Here is an 8257-nt window from a genome sequence, read left to right as displayed (position 1 = left end):
TGACGAGTTTCGGGCCGCGGTCACCAACAGCTTCCAGGAGGAGCGGTGCGCTGCCGCCCACACCGGCGACAAGTTCAGCAGCAGCAGCAGAAGAAGAAGCGTGAAGACTGGCAGGAGAGCTGCGGACTGCAACGATCGGAATCTGGCCATGACTAGCACTGTGAGCGGTCGATTCGCTGGTCAGGTGGACGTGTGTGCAAGCAAGCGGAGAATGTCAGTGGACGCAGTGGTTAAAGACGGAGGTTTGGCTAGGATGGATGAGATTTGGGCTTAATGGTCAGGCCTGCAGTGATCTGGATCCAAGATTAAACGGACGATCGTGTAGGTTTATGCGGTCAAGCGTGGTGGCACTTCCATAAAACAAAGTTATTATGGAGCCCGTCGTATGCAAGTTCACATGTAACAGATGCGGCGCCGATCCGATCGCTTGCTTGCCATGTGAAAGTACGCCGCGCCTATAGGTATAGGTCGAGATTAACTAGGTCGACAAGGATCACGGAGTAAAATTCGGCTGTTTCAAATAAGCATTCAACCGAACATATAGTAGGTGCAATGAGTGTGTCCGTTCAGTCAAAACCTCTGTTGGTGCAGAAAAAAAGCCTCTCTTTGTACATGGCTGAGGTTTTGCAGAAACTGTGGGCAGAGCGAAAACAAATGTGCCGACACAAAACACAATACAAGGGCAGGATACTCCGATGATGGCACTTTCTTATAGTACCAGTGTAATTTGCATCTCGTAACATGGAAATGCAAAGTGGTGGTGGTGTCACGCGGCGCATCTTTGACTGGACTAGGCTGCGATTCAGATTTGTGAAGCATGCACCTTGCTACCGGCAAAACGAGCATCAGTGCGCTAATAGGTCGTGTTAGGAGTATCATGCGACCACGTGATGGGCAGGTTCATGTTTGTGTGGCTTAACATAGGGAGGAGTTTGTTTCCGCCACACCGGTGCACGGATGGGACAACCCTACTCCACTCCTGCTCCCCGGGATTGCCGCGCCGCATCTTGACCGGACGGCGGGGCCGCGGTTTGTCGTTATTGCCGCTTCGCATGCTCCTGCCTTGCTAGTTCCATTTTCCGCCAATCGAGAAATAAGAATGCAGGTCATCCTCCCGCTTCCTCAGCGATTTAGGCTTCCTGGCCGTTGGATCGGGTTGCTTGATCCGTTTTTGTCCGTCGGATCTCGTTCCCGGACGATCTAGGCCGTCGGATTGAAAGGAGACACTATTGCAATGAATAGTGTCAAAACAGCTGCGCCACCGCGTGTAAAACTGGGCGGCCACCGAGGGCATTTTCGTAATTTCGTGTGGTTGGAAAAGTCTCCAATATCGATCGGGTGAGATCGTGGAGAGCAAGCACCGGTCGTTTCCCTCCCCTCCCGCCTGCTCTCCTCTCTTCCCCGCCCCCTCCCACGAAACCCTAGCCGCCGCGCGTGCAACAACCGCCGCGCTACCAGCCCCTCCACGGCTTGACGCCACAGCGCACTCCTCCTTCCACCTCCTGGCCGGCGCCCAACCTCTACAGCTCTCCTTCCCTCCCCGCGCCCGAAACCCTAGCTCTGCAGGAGGTGCAGCAGAGAGGTCCCAGCGACCACGGCGGCGCATCCATGGCAAGTCCACCTCGCGGCCAGGCGGAGCGACGAGTGGAGGTCAAGTGGAGCGCGCCTTCGCCACCGGCTGGCGCATCGAGGGGAGGAGGCCAGGACTGGGCGACTTCGACTCCGGCTCCTCTCCGCCGTCGCTTCTCCACCCAACGCATGCTCCTCGCTGGTGTGCAGATCCACGCCCGCGCCGACTCGACGATGGCCTGTGGTTTCGCGGGTGTCGTCGCGCCACACCACTCCCGGACCTGCTCTAATTGTACATATATCATGAACTTATGATTCTACTTTGTTTCTGCACATGTCTCACCTACTGTATTTTTATTGGTCTTGCGAATCTGTCTAAGATTGTTATGTTCTTACAGGCATTTGCAGCAATGCAGAAACTTAGCCAATCGGCAATCGTTGTACAAAGACAGATGTGGTTCATTGAGCCAATTCAACATGGAGGGGCTTTGTGCAGCTTGGTCTCAACATATGCAGTCAAAGCATCATCTCCAGGTAAGAAAAGATATTTATGACCAGGATTTGCAAAGAATGTCATTGCCTTTTGAGAATATCTAGGAACCATGTTCCAGAATGATGCAAGGAACAAAGCAGTAGTAGAAAAAATGGAGTTCTTTCATAGATTCATTTACATGATAAGATGAGCTTACTTGTTTTTTAGCAGCATAGATTTAAATGTAGTAACAAGTGTTTATGCTTTGCAGCCCGACATCAAACAGTACCCTTAACAAAGCTACACGATGGATGCTATTTGTCATATTTTGACCGATGAATCTGTTTGGATAGATTATACATGATTGATGTGGTTATCAGATGATTGCAGTCTACCCCAAGGTGAGTTTATCCTTTTGGTTTATGCAAAAATGCTTATTTGGCTTCATGTATAACATGATTTTCAGCATCTAATATTTGTTCTGTCCAACATGAGTACATGAGAAAGAAGTGCTACTGCTACATTACTGCTGCTTGCCTAGGGAAAAGAGAGTTCCATTGTAAAATAAGATGTCAGGTATTGAGGGCTAGACTGTACATGGCAAAGATTAATGTGTTACGGTGAAACCAAATCTTTAGTGTTTGGGTGTCATCTTTGTTAACTTATTATTAAGCATATCAACTATGTATTTTGTCCCACATGAATGATTGACAAAAACTCTGCTTTTTACGACATCATGTCTCACTTATTGTCATGTCTAAATATTTGAATTTTATGTTGATGTTTTGATCGTGGATGCCAAAACATCACAGTTTGCCTGATAGAGTGAATTCCATTATAAAATGAAGTTCCTTCCATCAATTATATAGCTTTTATTAATTTAATTTTTCTACTTTGTACTCCCTCCGTCCCAAAATAAGTGACTCAACTTTGTACTAAGAGGGAGTATATACATATTGGTTCTTTGGATGCTTTCGTTTAAAGATTTGCAGAGATCAATGAGGATTTGGGTGGCATGAAGGGGACTGGTGATAGGAAACATGGGTCCAAGAAGAAATCAAACAGCATGATGAGTTGTTCTTCCTTTTCAACCGTGTTCTTGAATTGGAATTATGTTTTATAAAGTGCTTGTGTGTTGGTCAGATGTATATAAGTGAAAGAAAATAAAAAATGGATGGAGAAAGGGAACTTCTTGCTTTTCTTTTCCTTTTGTTTCTCTGTTTGATAATTACTCCCTACGATGAGAACGTTTACGAATAGAAATGTCCTACTCCTTGATCCCTTTTAGTGTGAAGGGCTCGACGGCAAGCATGACCGTCTGCTCCACGCTTTATTGGTTGTATCTCTGGCTCCGTGTGCGCTGCGCCACACGCGTGTTTGTTGCTTGCGTGCTGCTGCTGCGTGTATGGTGTGTTGGCTTGATGTTTGTGTGTGTGTGTGTGTGTGTGTGTGTGCACGCGCACTAGCTAGGTGAGGATCACTGGCTCACTGCTCTCTCTCTGTAGCTTCTTAGGGGAAAAATACTTTGCCGCGGGTCTGCATCATGCTTCTAGCATCTTTCCAGGCAGTTAGATGTTTCCAAGATCAAGAGAGAAAAGGTCATTGCATGCATATACTTTTAGATGACACATGACCAGAAGTCTTTCCTATGAAAATCATGTGGCCTTGTGACACCCCGACCCTTTTCTTCAGAAATTTGTGATGTGTTTATGCATGTCTGTTGTGATGTGCATAGGAGCATGATTTGTTCTGCCACTTTAGGCATTAGCACACCTATAATACAGGTCTTGAGTCTACAAAGCGCGCCTGTGAATTGGCAATGTCTGCATAAATATGATGAATTAAATTATGTTTTGAGAGGGATTTGTTCATCTTCAAAACTAAGGAAGTTGGGTGAGCTTAAAACACCTATTCATCATTTTCAGTGAACTTTTCTAATTCTATTTTAAATCCACAAGAGGGCAAAATCATTTCTCTTTCCCAAATCATCTAAATCGGATGGGTGGGTTCCAAACTCCCAGCGCCATTTGTCATTTTTGTGTTTTGATTTGTACTTGAGTGCCTTTGGACCGATGGTACTATGGAGAGGTGACATTAACACCATTGATGGTTGCTTCTCTCCTGTAGACTAAATCTCCTTCTTCTCTATGTCAATATATCAACAAAACAAGAGATCTATAATATCATTGTTTATGGAGTTCACAGATTATCGAAGATTTTTGCTGCCATGGAATTGTGAGTTTGTGACTATACATTCTTGTGTCCTACATGTGAATTGAAGATATATTGTCTCTGTATGTGAATGTAAATATCCAGGTATGTAGGCAAGTCCTAACTTTTATGCACATATTTATCTATGAAATGCATGCAAGCAAATCACATCTTACATACAATTGCCCCCTTATTGGTAAATGTGATGATCCTTAAATTAACCGGTTGGAGATCGGTAGACAGTCCTGTGTATTGACAACTGGAGTTTAGTGCTCAAAATCCTTCTAACTTTTCTACTGACTGTATTTTCTTGACAGCTTTAAGAGAAGAACGAGTACTGTTAGTCATTCTTTGTCATGTATAATAGTATAATACTGGAGATGTGAATGGATAATGTTCATTTAGTACAGTATCAGTAGATGATGATTTGTTTCCTTCGCAGTCAACTCATGTATATCCTGATATGTTTGATCTATTCCCAAATTAATGCATAAAGTAGCCTTAACAATTATACAGTCTCTCTATGTATTAGTACTCTGTTTTCTCTGGTTTTTTGTCAGCTGGAAGAAATCAGTTTGTCATAACATGTGAAAATCAGTTTATTTACCTACGTTGTTGCTTTTATCAGTTAGCAAAGATGTTTGTCAAGTAGTAAGTTAGTCATTACAGTGAAGCTTGGCAAAGGGACTTCTGGTGAGGCCTGTAAGGCTAGAAGCACTGTATGTAAGGTGGTACCCTATGATGGATATTCATTTTTCAACTAATACATGACCACACTAGAGAATATCAGGTTCTAAATATGTACGTGGATGAACTTTAAATACATGGATCCAATATAAACGTGCGGAAAGTAGTAAATCATTTCACCTTGGCGAGGCACTGTGATCAACAGCCTAGCCCAAGCATGCCATAGCTCCTTGTATAATGCGTTGCTAGAACTCCCTGCACAAAGGATTCATTATGTGAACTAACATGGCAAGTTTACTTTGTAGCATGGTAAATTTAGTTTTGCAGCATGGTTAAAATGCTATGTCAGGTATATATAGAACATTAACACATCATGTGAGGTATGTGATGTCAAAGGGTCTAAAAAGACTGGATCCCATAACTGTAGCTTCAGAGCTCCAGTAATTACATAGCATCAGTCTAATTGGTGGAGGAAGCTCATGAACAGCTTCAGAGATCATCCCCTGAAAATTCAATCCAATGCTCACATAAAACGATGAGGTATGAAACGATACCGTCCTCCATCTCAAGCACAACTTTGTGAAAAGAAACTTGCGCGATTCCTCGAGCACCACCCTCCTGCGCCGTTGATGAGGAGGTCCCCGGACACCACAAACCTGCCCCGTGCGCTCAACTTGCCAGTGAGCAGCACATACCCGTCAAGTTCAACACCGGCGGCAATGCTACAACCTACAGCACAGTCGCTGCAACATGGGTAAGGGAGAGACCACGTCAGGGCTGGGGGTCTAAAAATTGGGTTCGGCTCCTCTGCTGTGCAGTTGTTACTGTACAGGTGCTCTAGCAGGCATAACCTGCCGTCTGTTATAATCCAATGGTCCTCCTTTCTCTCCCTTAATAATTCTATTAATAACTACAAACAACCCTAATAATAGTCCAGAGGAAAATCCTCTACGCCTGTAGAATTGGCACCAAACTCCTCCTGTCCGTCTTCCTCGTTCCTCCTGATACATGACCACTTGTTTACTGAATCAGAAATTCTAACATGACAGAGAGTAAGCACTTCTTTTGTTCTTGGCAAGATAAGCACAATGCATGGAACAACACCTTATCTGAAGGTCACCAAATGGCATGGCTGCCAAGTTCCTCCTATTTCGGAAACTTTTTAAATAGAAATCATATGAGCATTCCGAACTCCATGGGCAAAGACCGACAAAGAAAGTGACCACTAAGTCAAACTATAACTGAAATTAAACTCAACACACGTGCATGTACCACTAATGGCTATTGACGAACCACATTGCCATGAAGAATTAATAGATCATCAAATAACCATATGGTGTAGCTTCTGTAATAGGAGAATGAAGAAAGGAGAAAGCAGTTCTAAAGTAATAGCAAGTAATTCACCTGCTCCTTCCGTTGGGGAACCATGGCACTAGCTGGCAGGACGTTTCTTGGATTGGATTCGTGAGCTGCAGCTTGTGGAGTTTGGCTGGACAGGCTGGCATGGAGGTCCAGCTGTCGCGCCGCCGTCGTCCTGAAGATCATGGGGCGCCGGCTGTGTCGTCAGAGGACAGCACGGTGACTCCGGCGTGATTTTAACCCTCATCCAGCTGCCACCCTCCTCCTCGTTAAGGTCGCCCGAAGGAGCCTCAAGCTTGTCGTCGTCATCGTGCTCTTGGAGTACGTGCTCGCCCTGCTCCTAGAGGAGCTCGTTGTCACGGAGCTTCTCCCCGGATCTTGGCCGCGAGCCTCCGTCCTTCCAGCAGGAGAGGCAATGGCACACGACCACGGCCATGGCCGGCAGCCATGCTCATCGGACCAACGGAGCCATTGCACATTCGCATGCACGTCGCGATCCGCAGCTCGGACAGCTACTGGGGAGGCGGCGGAGTACCTGGGTGCGCAGCGAATCCCCGGGAACTCGGCAACTAGCTTCCTGTCAGCGTGGCGCACGGAGACGACGGTGACCCCGGCGAAGAGCAGCTCAGCCGCGAGCCACACAGGCTCGTCCAACTTCTAAGTCGGGACCTCCGCGTGAGCGTCGCGGGGCCGCCCCTCAGATGGCTTCTGGAAGGCGGCTGTACATGGGCACACCGCGAATCCCGGCGAGTAGCTGGCCGTTGGCGCGGGCAAGTAAACAGCGACGTCCCCGACAAAGAGCAGCCCGGCCAGCTCGCCTCACTCTCCTCTGATTAGAAATGAAGGATTGGGAAGGAGCAAACGAGCCTGCTGGAAAAGGATAAGGTGCCAATGCAGTCTCCACTCGTTCGGGTGACACGTACCGAACGTACGAGAAACGTGTCGTGGCAGGGGACCAGTGAGCAAAGATACTCCGTGACGTGGCAGGACTACATGCTACACGACCAGTGTTAGATAAAGCGTTTGGGAGGAGGAGCCAGGTACCAGACGTTCGGCATTATCTTTTTCGTTATAGCAGTAGATTCTAAGAGTTGATTATGAGTTAATTTACTCGTATTCACTGGTGGAAAAACAGGCTTCCGTCCAGCCCCATAAGTCGCGAAGCTGTAGGAATCGCGACTAATGGGACCTTTAGTCGCGGTTCTGGAGGTGAACCGCGACCAAAGGCCTGGGCCCAGGGCGCTCGGTGGCCAGCTGGCGCACGTGAGGGTCTTTAGTCGCGGTTGGCCAGGACAACCGCGACTAAAGGCCTTCGGGCACCTTTAGTCACGGTTTGCCAGGCCAACCGCAACTAAAGCCCCTCCCCTATATATACCCATCCAGCAGCCAACACTTAGCCATTTGGAGCCATTCTCTTCACAAGTGGGTGTAGGTTTGCTTTTGGTTCCTCTTATGCACATAAGGTGTTTGATGAAATGCCCCAAGAGCATGAAACAAACATGACATGAAGTGTTGGAGCCACACTCCTCGATCGCGGTTAGCAACTTGATGAACCTTTGATGTGTCATTGATAAAATATGCATGTGTGCAGTTCATTGTTTAATTTATATTGTTTGTAGCTAGTTAGTTTAACAAATGCATGATGGTTAATTATATATTTTATATTATAATAATGCAGATGAATCGGCAATGGATGTACGGTAACCGACTCTCCGGCGAGTTCACTACGGGTTTGAAAGATTTCCTCGTAGTGGCTAATGCGAACAAGCAGGGGGGTTTTGTTATCTGTCCATGTGTTATCTGTAAGAATCAGAAGGGTTACTCTTCCTCAAGAGATGTTCACATGCATCTGCTTCGGCACGGTTTCATGCCAAGCTATAATTGTTGGACCAAGCATGGAGAAAGAGGGGTTATAATGGAAGAAGATGAAGAAGGGGATGATTTCATCGATGAAAGCTA

General features: G+C 46.5%; 2 long non-coding RNA genes across 2 annotated transcripts; one reads left to right on the top strand and one right to left on the bottom strand.

The window, feature by feature from the left end:
* The first annotated feature begins 1386 nt into the window (after nt 1-1386).
* On the top strand, nt 1387-4763 carry LOC123112701 (uncharacterized). The gene is made up of 3 exons (XR_006455647.1): nt 1387-1861; nt 1968-2103; nt 2313-4763. It is a non-coding gene; the product is annotated as an uncharacterized lncRNA (long non-coding RNA).
* On the bottom strand, nt 3144-7394 carry LOC123112703 (uncharacterized). Its single transcript, XR_006455648.1, has 2 exons — nt 6344-7394; nt 3144-5194 (listed from the first exon to the last, which is right to left on the bottom strand). It is a non-coding gene; the product is annotated as an uncharacterized lncRNA (long non-coding RNA).
* Between the last annotated feature and the right edge of the window lie 863 nt (nt 7395-8257).

Source organism: Triticum aestivum, chromosome 5B, assembly GCF_018294505.1.
Source record: "Triticum aestivum cultivar Chinese Spring chromosome 5B, IWGSC CS RefSeq v2.1, whole genome shotgun sequence".
Taxonomy (NCBI): domain Eukaryota; kingdom Viridiplantae; phylum Streptophyta; class Magnoliopsida; order Poales; family Poaceae; genus Triticum; species Triticum aestivum.
This window is presented reverse-complemented; position numbering and strand designations above follow the sequence as displayed.